Source organism: Delphinapterus leucas, chromosome 14 (assembly GCF_059928025.1).
Source record: "Delphinapterus leucas isolate spDelLeu-1000000601 "Yukka" chromosome 14, BTC_Dleu_Yukka2, whole genome shotgun sequence".
Classification (NCBI taxonomy): Eukaryota; Metazoa; Chordata; class Mammalia; order Artiodactyla; family Monodontidae; genus Delphinapterus; species Delphinapterus leucas.
Genome location: NC_143142.1, coordinates 79292937 through 79307668, shown reverse-complemented (window position 1 = coordinate 79307668; position 14732 = coordinate 79292937).

Below are 14732 nucleotides of genomic sequence, written 5' to 3'. Positions count from 1 at the left end.
ACATCACCACTTTCTTTGATCATCCATAAGAAGCAACTCCTCATCCATTAAAGTTTTACCACGAGATTGCCACAATCCAGTCACATCCCCAGGCTCCACTTTTAATTCTAGCTCTCTTGCTATCTCCACCACATCCGCAGTTCCTTCCTCCACTGAAGTCTTGAACCTCTTCAAAGTCATCCATGAAGGTTGGAATCAGCTTCTTCCAAACTCCTGTTTGTGTTGATATCTTGACCTCTTCCATGAGTCACCAGTGTTTTTAATGGCATCTAGAATGGTCAGTCTTTTATAGAAGATTTTCAATTGACTCTGCCCAGATCCTTCAGAGGGATCACAAGCTCTAGCAGTTATAACCTTACAAAATATATTTCTTCAGTAATAAGATTTGAAAGTCAAAATGACTCCAGATCCATGGGCTGCAGAATGGATGTTGTGTTAGCAGGCATGAAAACAACATAAATCTTGTATATCTTCATGAGAGCTCTTGGGTGACCAGGTGCATTGTCAATGAGCAGTAATATTTTTAAAGTATTCTATTTTTCTTATGAGTACGTCTCTACAGTGGGCCTAAAATATTCAGTAAGCCATGCTGTAAACGGATGTGCTGTCATCCAGGCTTTGTTGTCCCAATTACAGAGCACAGGCAGAGTAAATTTAGCATAATTCTTAAGGGCCCTGGGATTTTCCTAATAGTAAATGAGCATTGACTTCAATGTAGTCACCACCTCCATTAGCCCCTAACTAGAGAGTCAGCCTGTCCTTTGAAGGTTTAAAGCCAGGCATTGACATCTCCTCTGTAGCTCTGAAAGTCCTAGATGGCATATACTTTCAGTAGAAGGCTATTTCATCTACATTGAAATGTGGCCACCTCCATTAATGTGTCCACCTCCATTAATGATCTGAGCTAGACCGTCTGGATAACTTGCTGCAGCTTCTACATCAGCACTTGCTGCCTCATCTTGCACTTTCATGTTACGGAGAAGGCTTCTATCCTTTAGACTCATATACCCACCTCTGCTAGCTTCAAACTTTTCTTTGCAGCTTCCTCACCTTTCTCAGCCTCCAGAGAATTAACGAGAGTTAAGGCCTTGCTCTGGATTAGGCTTTGGTTTAAGAGAATGTTGTGGCTGGTTTGATCTTCTATCCAGACCACTAAGACTTTCTCCATATCAGTAATAAGGCTATTTTGCTTTCTTATCATTCCTGTGTTCACTGAAAGAGAACTTTTAGTTTCTTCAAAGACTTTTCCTTTGCCTTAACAACTTGGCTCAAGAAACCTCTCCTTCAGCCTGTCTCAGCTTTCACATGCCTTCCTCACTGAGCTTAGTCATTTCTAGCTTCTGATTTAAGGTGAGACATGTGCGACTCTTCCTTTCACTTGAACACTTAGAGGCCATTTTAAGGTTATTAACTGACCTAATTTCAATATTGTATCCCAGGGAATACGGAGGGCCAAGGATAGGGAGAGAGATGGGGGAAAACCTGGTCAGTGGAGTAGTCAGAACACACACAACACAACATTTATCAATTAAGTTATTCATCTTATAGAGGTGCATTTCATGAAGCCCCAAAATGATCACAATAGTAACATCAAAGACCACTGCTCACAGATCACCATAGCCAATATAAAAATGAAAACATTTGAACTATTGTGAGAGTTGCCAAATATGACACAGAGACAGACACGGAATGAGCAAATGCTGTTGGAAAAATGGCATTGATGTACTTGCTGGATGCCTGGTTGCCACAAACCTTCAGTCAGTGAAAAACAATGTCTGTGAAGCACCATAAAGTGAGGTGCAATAAAATGCATTGCAGGCAGTGATGAAATTCCAATTGTACATTAACTATTTGAATATGCTGACTTAGTAAATGATTCAGAAGTTACGGTTGAATCTAATGACCAATTTTGTTGCTACCTTCAACTTCAGTCTACTCTTTCTAGCTCAGTGTGCCTTCACTCTATGTGTGCTTTTTTCCACACACTTATGTAAGCAGATATTTCCCTAAAGAAAAACATAATGCTGTGTGATTTAACATAAATGATGTACCACATAAATATCCAGAGATCTCTCATTTAAGTTAACTCTTAAAATTCAGAATGAATATAAATATGTATAATATATATAGATTCAGAACAAATATATATACATATACATAATATGTATATATACATAATGTATATATATACATATATAATGCATACATATGTATATGTATATGTATATGATATATACATATTTTTCCTAAATCTTAAATATTGCTATATAATATTAAGAATATAGGAGTATTCTAGTTGTACTAGATATTTTTTTCTAATGTTACTGTTTATATATGAAGACAGAACAGCATATTTCAATAAGAGTGCAGTGGTGATCAAACAAGATGTTGCCTATTTATAAAATATTAATTAAAAAAAAGAAATGCTTCCATTCAAGAATCTTATTTTGGTAGAATTAAAAAAAAGAGATCTTGAAGCAAAGGGCCAAAGGAAATTTTGCTTAAGTTGGCAATGGATTTCAGTTGAGAAATAACATCAAATCTATCACTATGACTAATATTTTTCCTAATATTTGTAGCTATCAGAGACATAGTTTATAAGCCAGTAGGCATACTTCATTCCTTCTAAATCACTGAATGTAAAACCCTCTTTATTTATATATATTGAACAATACTTAAATAATTTATGATTGGCTTTTACAAGTATAGCATACCAGAGTCAAAATTTCAAAAGAAGAATATATTAATTACATACTATATTCCAATAAATTCCATAATGCATCCAATAGAGAGGATTCATCAACATAGCAAACTCATTTTCGATACTTTGTGTTCAAGAGAGAGACTGTTCTATGGCATATCTATATTTGTAGTTTTTTGTTTCCTTGTTTATTTTGTTCCTTTTTAAAAAAATCATAAAATGTTCCTGACTAGATAAAGCACAACACTGAAAGTAAATAAGCAGAATTTGTCTTATCTACTGAGTTAACAGCACTTCACATCAATCTGTATTCATGCTTATACTCTGTTGCCTCATACACAGATAATGTAGATATTATCATAAAGTTGTAAGATCTGATCATTTCTTTACATTACACTTTAAGATGTAAACCACAGTGTCTTCATTTTATGTGCGGCTACACTCACTACAAACCTATCTTAAAATATGTCAAAAGACTCTGGAGGGATGTCTGAACTTCTCTAAACAGGACCCAATAGCATCCAAAATGGTACTGTCTGCCCTGAAATGTAAATGAGCCCGCAGTAACTGCAACCAAGATCATTTTATACAGGTGTTTAAATAGAACGAGACGTTAAAATCGATCCTTCAGGGATATCGCATGTACTATAGTTGCTGAATTGCGTCTATGCATAATGCTCTCTATATACGTGGTTTTATTGCTCTTGTGTGATATTCACTGAACCCTCCAGAAAATAGTCTGCTAAATTAAACAAAAGGACATCTTACCAAAGCCCAAATGAGTATCTATTTTTGACCCCCTCAAAAGGAACAAACATAATTTTTAGTGATACTTATTTACTTGACATTTAATTTTTATTGAACGATTATGATATTAGTCAAAAAAGGAGCATGCTGTCTGCCTTAGAACAATTTATATTTATGAAAATGATGAAAGCGTGGCATAGTTTTTCTTGATAAGGGAAACATTTTAACTTTTGTTATCTTGTTATTTATCTTTGATTCACCTAATATGTGGTCATATTGTATGAGCCTCATCGTCATATGTCACCACCAAGGCGAATTGAATTATCTCCTGGCAGTGTTGTTTCTAGTGCATATTCATAATGCATGATTCATAAAGCACTTCCTAATCTTTTAAATCAGATCCTGTACTAGCACAATAAGTGTAAATGCAGTCAACCTCAAATAAGATCTCATTTCTAATGAATGTAAGAAAAATAACTTTTCCAAACTTGGTTAGTTTATTATCAGTGAGAATGAATGAACCTTATTTTCCCTCTAAATAAAGCCTAGAGAAGACAAAGGAGAACAGAGGATGCCAAGATAAAATAAGAGAGATTAATTGTCTCTTATTTATATATCACATTTAAAGTGCTTATGCATTTCTGAGTCTTGTTACCTTATAAATGTCAAAGAAAGAAAAATAGAAACTGCCTTTGAGTTCTGAGCTCATCAATTTCCTCTTTTACAAAATTGTACTTCTCAGTTAGCATCACTTCTATTAACTACAGCTAAAAAAAAATGAAGAAAAACAAAAGATAGTCATTTTATTAAGACAGTCATAATATAGATTTACATACTCGATTAGCTTTTTCTTAAAATATTTTTAAAGTTTCATTTAAAAACTAAATACTCTTAATTAAATATACACCCCTAAAAAATCTGGTTTATAAGATAGAAATTATTTTTCAATAATTCTTCTCTCTTTATCTACCTACCTATAGGTATCTCTATCATCTATTTGTATCATCTATCTACCTATCATCTACCCAATTAACTATCCACCTATTTATTTCCTTTGTTTCTGTACTTTTCTAGAATTATATTCTAAGGGTTAGCTAAAGGCCACTGGCTGAGTGGCCGTTCCTAACCCCTGGGATAACGAGACACATTCAGGAACAAAGTGGTCAATACTATATAGATGGGAATATTTAAATGCATTTTTTAACTTATTCATCAGTATAATACTACTAGTCAGCCCCTCCTTTTACTAAACTTCAGGCTCATTGCTTTTCTTACCTTTTTTTTTTTTTTAACAGAGCTACTGCTGTAAATAACAATATTCCCAGAATATATACGTAGAAGCAGTAGGAGAAGAGTGATCTGGCACTGATCCATCTTGTACATCTTAGAATTATACTACCTGCCCCAACAGTATGAACTCCCCAAAACCCAACCATAATTGGCATGAGGCTTACAGACTTCAAGTAAAATATTCCTTCCTGCAGGTATTCATATAAAGTTTTCCAAGTATTCCTAAGAAGCTATTAAAAAAAAAATAATTCAAGCCACAGGGTGAACTTTGCTCCAGACACATGGTGATATCTAGATCCAGACTCTGCAGGTGCTGTCCCACTTGAGGTTGGCTTAGTCACTTGGTGTGACTGACCAGCAAAGACTGTGCTGAAGTCCAAGGCAGAAACACCTGGCTTATATACTGAAGTGATGAACTCTACCCCAGCCGTGCCACTAAGACTCTGGCATCACTATAGCTGGATTTATATAGACACAGACATATATTCTATTTGGTCTTATACCAAATATAATATAATATTGGAGTAGATGTTTAGGGAAAAAAAATGTGGTTGTTCAATGTCTGAAAGTAACCATTCACGAAAACTCCTGATACAGATGCTGGCCGTTCTCTGATGAGAACGTTCCCACGTCAGAGGTGGAAAGAACTTAAATTATACAGATGTGTCTGTGTTCCTCTGACAATAACACTTCAGAGAAAACCCCTGAGATAATTACCATGAAAATTAGAGAAATCGAACATGACATAGATCTTCATAATAACAGGAATGTTCCCATGTTGCCTTAAGAGTTTAAAGTCCTAAGTCTAAGCCTGAGCCAGCGGTCTTGGGTCTTTGTGCAGTAGTTGCACAAAGACTTCTCTTTTATGCATTACCTTAGATTTGCTGGAATCCAAATTTTCAGAAATATTACTGAAGGATATGCTTGTCAGGAATAGGGATAAAGAAAAAAAAAAACTTTAGTGTAACTTGCTTGACCATATAATCATATAGTTTCTTTCCCAACAATTTTGAGAGTGACAGCAACTCTTGTTAATAATTAGGCCACAGCTTTCTGGGTTAACCAGGGTCATGACTCCCTCCCTAAACATAACAAAAAGCAGGTATTATAAATTGAAGAGTTCTCTGCCTTGAATTTGTGCTGGATTCTCTGTCTCCAGTGTATTTGCTGCCTTCTCCCTCTGTTTCTGCTCGTATCATTTCATCTCTTTTGAGGGACTGTCATCTTAGCTAAATCCTACCTCTCTGGACTGGAACCTTGATACAATGCCTACTCATTCCTAATTTTCTGTGCTTTTCTAGAACAGTGGAACCTATTTCATTAACTCAAATCCACTCCCTGGTTATTATCTATTACCCACCACCAGTTTAGAAGCTCAGTGAAGGGAGGAACTGATTCTATATGTTGTGTTTATTCTTGTCTCTGTACTGCATTTTACAGTGCTTGACAAGTAATAGATATTAAAGAAGTGAATGACTGAATATGTGTATAAATCCTAATGCCTCATATTTTTGTCACCGGCAGCCCGAAATCTGTGTCTCTTATGCCACATCGAATCTCCTGGAACACCATTATCTGTGTGAACCAATCAATTTGATTTCACTCTGTATATCCAAGATTTGCTCTCAGCTACCACTCAGTGATTATTCAATATATGACCTTATAATTCTTTACTCTGTTTAACGTTTAGGATATTATTTAACCTGGCATAGAGGGAAATACTTTATGTCTGAGATCAAAGAAAATCTCTGATTCCCTAGAGCAATGGTTATTTTTATCCTTTGGGATAATGACAATATTGTAACTCACCATGGAGACATTTTGTTTTAATTTGAAGCATCACTTGGTAGGAATAATTTCCAGCATCTTGATATAACACTGTCTTATTGCCTTTCTATTTTAATTCCATATGGTTTTACTCTTCCATTTTCTTATTTTGTTCACACATTTATTTTATTGCTTGTTCTCTTTTAAACAGCTTTAAATTATCTGTGGAATATAGCAGAGGTTATAAAAAGGAAAGTGCTTCGTAATTTCTAGCATATAGTAAGCACACAGTAAATGTTGGCTCCATTTTTTCCCTTCTCTTAATATTCCTTTCACTATCAATCTGTCCTCAAACAATATTTCCAGCTTATTTTCTACATCTTTCCATATGAATGTGGCAGGAAATGTCTCATTTCTGCAAATATATTGAACTATATAATTCCCTAGACTTTTCAGTTTGGTGAATTTAAAAGATTCTAAGAAATTAGAAGAACAAATGAAGGCACCCATGTATGATAAAAAGAGCTTTCTTTGTACACCCATATAGTTATAACAAAAGTTAAATATTAATAGTAGCAAATCAAGGATAAGTTTTACACTGTACACAGCAATGTAAGAGAATTTCTGTTGCTCCATTCTTTCCAAAACCTGGTATTTTCAGCCATTTAATTTTAACTATTCTGATAGATATATACTGGTATCTCTGCTGTTTTCCAGTAATTAATGATCTTAAGTAAACTTTTGGGAGGTGGGAGGGCTTACTGGTCATTCACAGATATTCTTTTGTAAAGTGCTCAGGTATTTAGTCAGTTTTAATTGGATAGGAGTTCTGTGTGAATTTTAGATGTGAGACCTTTATCACATATGTGTATTACAAATATGCTCTACAGGTTACCGCTTGCAAATTCGTTTTTTAATAACACTTTTGAAGAGCAAAATATTTTAATTTGGGTGAAATCTAACTCACCAATATTTTTATTTACAATTGCAATTACTTTTGTTTATGTCCTTCTTAAGAATCTCTATCTCTCATTATTACAAGATTTTTATCTTTTATTTTCTCCAGAAGTTTTAGGTTTCATCTTTCACATTTAGGTCTGATTCATCTGATTTAATTATGACAGCATTTAGTGTCAATGTTTATTTACTTCCATTCATATATCTCATTGTCCCAAGATAGTTTATTGAAAAGTCTTTTATTGCCCTAGTGAATTGCAATAGTGCATTAATTGTACATTAATCAACTGAGAAGATGTATATAGTCTGCTTTTCAAAAGTTTGTTTTATGCCACTTTGCTCTTACGAAAGATATACGTTACTACCTGTTTTTGCTAACCAGAAGAAACCCAAAGAGGATTTGGCTCTCACCCAAAAAGCCATAAGCTGGGGCTTCCCTGGTGGCGCAGTGGTTGAGAGTCCGCCTGCCGATGCAGGGGACGCGGGTTCCTGCCCCGGTCCGGGAAGATCCCACATGCCGTGGAGCGGCTGGGCCCGTGAGCCATGGCCACTGAGCCTGCGCGTCAGGAGCCTGTGCTCTGCAACGGGAGAGGCCACAACAGTGAGAGGCCCGCATACCGCAAAAAAAGCCATAAGCTAAAATAGTGTAAAATAGAATTCAGCTTTGGTTTGGATTTATTTATTTATTTATTTGTATTTATTTATTGCCACTGTATTTTGTTCATTTGATCTATTTGCCAGTCCTTTCAAAAATATCACACTGTCCTAATTATTATAGATCAATAGTTAGTCTTGAAATTCATATTTTAAGTTTTGCAAGCTTATTCTTTGGGATTTTTCTTAACTATTCTATGTTCTTTTACTTTCCATATAATTTTAGAATCAATTTATAACAATGACAACAAAAAGTTGTTGGGATTTTGCTGGAAGTGCCTTTGAATCTGTAGATTCTTTAGGGGAAAACTGGATATCTTAATAATATTGAGTCTTCATGTCTACAAACATTGTGTATCCCTCTAGGTCATTGGATATTTAAAAAATTTCTCTTAGCCATGATTTTTTTTGAGGAGAGGGGGAAGTTCAGTGTAATGATCTTAAACATTTGCTATTAATCTTATTCCTAGACATTTGACATATGGTAATGTTGTATTCAATTTATGTTGCTGTGTAACAAATTACCACAAATTTAGCAGCTTAAAAGAAAACATAGTTATCTCATCTTTCTACAGACCATAATTGTAATACAACGTGACTGTATCTCATTTCCCTCTGGTAGCTTTTCAATTTTAGTTTGTGAAATTTGAATATGTCCTACCTAGGTGTGGTTTCCCTTGTAATCTACTAAGGATATCTCTGAGTCTTGGAAGATGCACCCTCAGGGGTGGCCAAAGAGAAAAGGTCATTTCATTTAGTATGCTTACCTCTTTCGAGAATCACATTCCATCCTGTTTTTGTCTTATTTTTGGTTCATCTCCTGTTCTTTCAAACGTTTACCTTTTCTCTTTCGTCCAGAGTTTACAATTGCTATCCTTAAGAGATTTTTGACCAATAAGTGCTACCCAGCCACCATCATAACAGGAATTTCCAGCCTGCTTCTTGATATGTAACACAGTAGAAGAGCAAACAAACAAAAATCTTACCGGGCAAAAAAATCTGAATATCCAAGCTGTTGTCTCTTTTGAAAAATAAAAATCTATTTTGGAAAATAAGGGCTGAAAAAACGTTTCTTTTAGACTGTGGCTACAATGATTTAATTATTTTCTGGGACTCTAGTTGTTTTTGATTGAACAAAGGGGAGTAAATCTCCAAAATTTTCCAGAATAAAAAAATGCATTCAACATTTCAAAAATTGTATCTCCAAACACAAACTCCTTGTGTATAGGGTATAAATATGAATTGATATTGAGTTAGGAAAACAGTTGGGTAATTGGGTTGGATCATTTGTTTTATAGCAATTCATAAATACATTTAAGTTAAAATTATTTTTATAAGGTTGGTGTTAGTTAAATGATACTATTGTCTATTTTTATAATATATGTTGCTATTATTAGTATTTTCAACAAAGAATAATATTACCTTTCACATTCATTCTCAAAAACAATGTTTCCTTTTCCTAAAGACACACCCAGGCTAGTGTTTGATTTAGTTTGAGTCATAGAGACAGTAATCATTATAAAAAAGGAGGGGTGGGCTTCCCTGCTGGCGCAGTGGTTGAGAGTCCGCCTGCCGATGCAGGGGACACGGGTTCGTGCCCCAGTTCCGGGAAGATCCCACATGCCGCGGAGCGGCTGGGCCCGTGAGCCATGGCCGCTGAGCCTGTGCGTCCGGAGCCTGTGCTCCACAACAGGAGGGACCACAACAGTGAGAGGCCCTCATACTGCAAAAAAAAAAAAAAAAAGGAGGGGTAGTTAATTACATACATATACTCACATATCATGAGCACTATTGTTTCTAACTTATATTTTAAATTAATTTATAATATTCAAAATGTCTTTCCATATTTTGTCACTCTTTTTAAACTTTTACTATGTACCTACTTTGTGCCAAGCATATTAATATGTGCTTAAATATATGAGTGGCTATTTCTACTTGGAATATGTACAACTCAGTTACATAGATAGAAATTATTTAAAATTCCATATAAATTTGAGATATAAAGGTGGCACTCCCCTCCCAAAATAATCCAGAGGGAAATTTTCAATAAAAATACCCAAATATACCTCCCGTTTAAAAACTGAATATTTTGAGTTAAAAATACTCCAAAATAATATTAGATACACATGTAAAATACATTGAATAGTAGAAACAAGTAGAATAATTTTTATTAGTTTCTTTCATTTTTATGTGTATTTTAAATTTCTGGTAGTATTATTATTTTGAAATTTTATGAGGTGGTATTTTTTCTTGATGTCTTTAGTACCTAATGATTAACTTATATAATTGCTTAAGATTTTTACAATTCGGTTCTCTGTGTGTACAGACAGAGGCAGATGGTTTGGAGAGGAAAAGTATAAAATAAGGTAGGGGCTTCCCTGGTGGCACAGTGGTTGAGAATCTGTCTGCTAATGCAGGGGACATGGGTTCGAGCCCTGGTCTGGGAGGATCCCACATGCCGCGGGGCAACTAGGCCCGTGAGCACTACTGAGCCTGCGCATCTGGAGCCTGTGCTCTGCAACAAGAGAGGCTGCGATAGTGAGAGGCCCGCACACCGCGATGAAGAATGGCCCCCGCTTGCCACAACTAGAGAAAGCGCTTGCACAGAAATGAAGACCCAACAAAGCAAAAATTAATTAATAAAGTTAGGAATTAAAATCATTTTACTGAAGTCAACTTAAGGGTTATAGACTAAGTTCACATGTATCACACGTAATACCCACTCACACCTACACATAAATACATATATTTCCATAAATGAGTCAGTTCTCATGAAAAATGACGTTTCCAAAAATCAAAAGCTAATCTTTCAGGAAAAATATTGTTGATTTTGTTTTAATAATCAATTTAAAAATGAGCCTCCTTTTTTGCAAGAGAAAAAATATTATAAATAATTTCTCTTCAACGGAAATACCGTTTGAAACAGAATGAAATTTGTTTTTAGCATTTTCCCGACAGTGATAAATGATCAGAAAGACATCAAGATAAAACAATATTACTAAAATGGTTTAATAAAATACTGTATTTTATTCAACTTGGGGGAAAAAAACCTTACTACCTCCCCTACACTGACTCCGAAAATCTTAGAATCTAGGGCTTCCCTGGTGGTGCAGTGGTTGAGAGTCCGCCTGCCGATGCAGGGGACGCGGTTTCGTGCCCCCGTCTGGGAAGATCCCACATGCCGCGCCGTGGAGCAGCTGGGCCCGTGAGCCATGGCCACTGAGCCTGCGCGTCCGGAGCCTGTGCTACGCAACGGGAGAGACCACAACAGTGAGAGGCCTGTGTACCGCAAAAAAAAAAAAAAAAAATCTTAGAATCTATAAAAGTATAATAGTTACATTTTCTTCACTTTATTTCTCTTTGTGTATTTATGGTTTATAATAGTTTTAGTGACCTCTGGGTAGGGTTCTCCCAGAAGGTAATAATGTGGTTATTTATTTATTTATTTTTCTGCCAGGAAATAAGCAACTCCAGGTCCTCATTACTTAAATAAGTAAATGATTATGTAGCTAAAGGGGAAAAAGAGATATGAGTTAAGAGGAGACTTTTACTTTTTTTTGTGATTGAAGAATATTTTCTTAAACTAATACAAAATGCTTTATATTTGTCACTCTCTATTGAAAGTACATTAGCCTAAGTTCACTGCTGAGTGTATTACTAATGGAAAGAATAAATCTTTGAACACCACTGAGAGTACAAATTTGGTTGTGACCTGTGCAACATCTCAAGGTTAATAGATAGAAAAATTGTAATTCCATAGTAAACCTTCTATGTCCTGGAGTTGTATGGAAACGGATTTTAGAATAAAAACTCTGATTATATCTGTATTCTATTTATCATTTCAAGTTTGTCAAATTTACTCATGATTTTGATAATAAAATTATTTTTCTATATAGTGTAGATAATAATGTAGATTTTTTTTTTTTTTTTTTTTTCCGGTACGCGGGCATCTCACTGTTGTGGCCTCTCCCGTTGCGGAGCACAGGCTCGGGACGTGTAGGCTCAGCGGCCATGGCTCACGGGCTCAGCGGCTCCACGGCATGTGGGATCCTCCCGGACCGTGGCATGAACCCATGCCCCCCGCATCAGCAGGCAGACTCTCAACCACTGCACCACCAGGGAAGCCCCAATAATGTAGATTTTATAGGACTGTTGGAGAATTAGTTGTGCTAATTGTACAGAATCTAGTGTAGTTCCTTGGAATAAAAGTTCAATAGATGTTATCTCTCTCCTTTGTTTCCATTAGACTAGTGACCCCAATACCCCCAGTATTAATATTGGCACCTAATGTACACAATTCAAAAATAATGCTTATACTTTGTTATTTTGTAATGTTAGGGACTTTATGTGGTTCTATATATGTTGACTGCCTTTCAATATTTTTGGGGGAGGGTGAAAAACATAGATTAACTTGATTATAAAGACTCATAAAGAGCTGTTGTGCACTGAATGTGTGTGTGTGCTCAAAATTCCTATGTTGAAATCCTGAAACCTATGATGGTATTTAGAGATTGGAGGTAATTAGGTCATGAAGGTGGAGCCCACATGAGTGGGATTAGTGCCCTTATGAGAAAAGACACAAGAGGGCATGCCCCCTCTCTCTGCTTTCCCCCATTTGAAAACACAGCAAGAAGGTGGCCATCTGCAAACTAGTAAGTGAGCTCTAACCAGACACTGGATCAGCTGGTGTCTTGATTTAGACCTCCCAGCCTCCAGAACTGTGAGAAATAAATGTTTGTTGTTAAGCTGCCCTGTCTATGGTATTTTTGCTATAGCTGCCAGAACTGACTGAGAGAGGAGCATGTATACGGATCATGTATACCAGCGCATTCAGAGAGGGAAATATCCAATAATATTTTAGGATATGAGACTTCTACCCCATGAAATGTCTTCATAACTTGGCAGACTCAGCGGGCACTGACTTGGTGTCTCAGTATATCACTCAAGTGAATATCTTGAAAGATAATTCTCATTTCTGGTTTTCTAACCTGTGCCCCACAGATGCTAAAATTCATCCTTAATAGTTCAGTGAAATGAGTTTTGCGTCTTGCACTGTAGGGTAAAAATAGAGTTACCTGAGTGGCCCTGAGCTGGACTGTAATGGGAAAGCTGAGACAATAAGTTTTCTACTTAACCTTCTTCCAGGAGAAAAACTCCACTTTCATTTTTGTGTACACTGGCTTTCTTTATAATGTTTTGTGTAAAGAAAGGATTCTGATGCTATTAAAAATGCTAGAGATAAGAGCATTGATTTTTAAAGTATATAATATAGAGACTGAACAACTTAAGTACTGAAATCATAAAAAAAAAAGTCACCTATTTACCTTCGTATTTTAATGTACATCAGTGATTGCTACATGGTTTCAAAAGAAAATACTTCCTAATTTCCATTCTCAAAATTTTAAATTACTCAAGGTTAGTAGAAGTTTCCATCATGACCAGATACTATTAATATTAAATTGAGCCACATAAAGTCGCCATTTTTATAGCAATTTTATATGGCTCAATTTAACATTATAAAATGATAGAGTATTGACAGTCCCATATGGTTCATTCTATACACGGTCATGTTCAAGAACAGAGATACACATGCACGTGAAGGAAATTGATTCCACAATGAGATGGTGGGAAACATTTGGGGAAAGATTCGCAGATAAGGTGGCACATAGCATTGCGGCTACTCCTTATTTAATGCAGGCTCTTAATATGAGAATGAGAGAGAGAGAGGGAGAGAGAGAGAGAGAAACAGGGAGGCCAGCTTGACAATCAGAGAAGTTTAGAAGGAAATACTTTTGGGTCCTGAAAACTAGGCTGGATGTGGTGGGAGAGAGAGAGGCTTCTTTATCCAGCAACTCCAGACACAGGTCCTGAGCACGTACTTATTTTATTTTGTACATAGGCACGTACATATTTTGGAAAATTAAAAGGAAGAGACAGAGTTACGGAAATGCATAGAAATGCATGTAAGCACTGTGTATTCATCAGTACCTTAACTTATAAACTTATCAGCCACATAAATGAGGCAATTTGCTGGTGACATATCACAAGCTTATCTCTGATGTAGAGGTCAGAAGTAATATTTTCTTCAAATTCTTTATTTGAAGGGGCTAGATATATCTTAAAATACCATGCCTTTTTATCTCCTTGCCATAATGCATTGAGGCTCATTTTATTATATTTGAGTCTTTAAATTCATTATTGTTTTTAATCCAGTTATAAAGTGGTATAAAATTTATGCATCAGAAGCAAAGTTTGTCTCAGGTAAACATAAAAATGAAGAATTAATAATATAAACCTAAATCTTTCAAAAGGACAAACTTTTCTAAAGACATTTTGCAAAATTAGAAAAGCAGAGCAGAAAAGTAATTTTTTTTAACCGTCCATATTTTCGGTAATGCTAACTGAATCAATAACAAGAATATTTTAAGGAAAGCGTTGAAGCTTCCTCAAGGCACTATATTTTTATCCTTTTTACAAGAAAACAAGAACCCTTTTAATGAAACAATAAAACGGTTAATTTAAGTTGATTTAAATAAATTTAAGTGAGATTTGCAGGCAAGGTATTTGACATCTTTTAATTCCCACTTTGAATTACTGTATGCACTTATGGAAAATC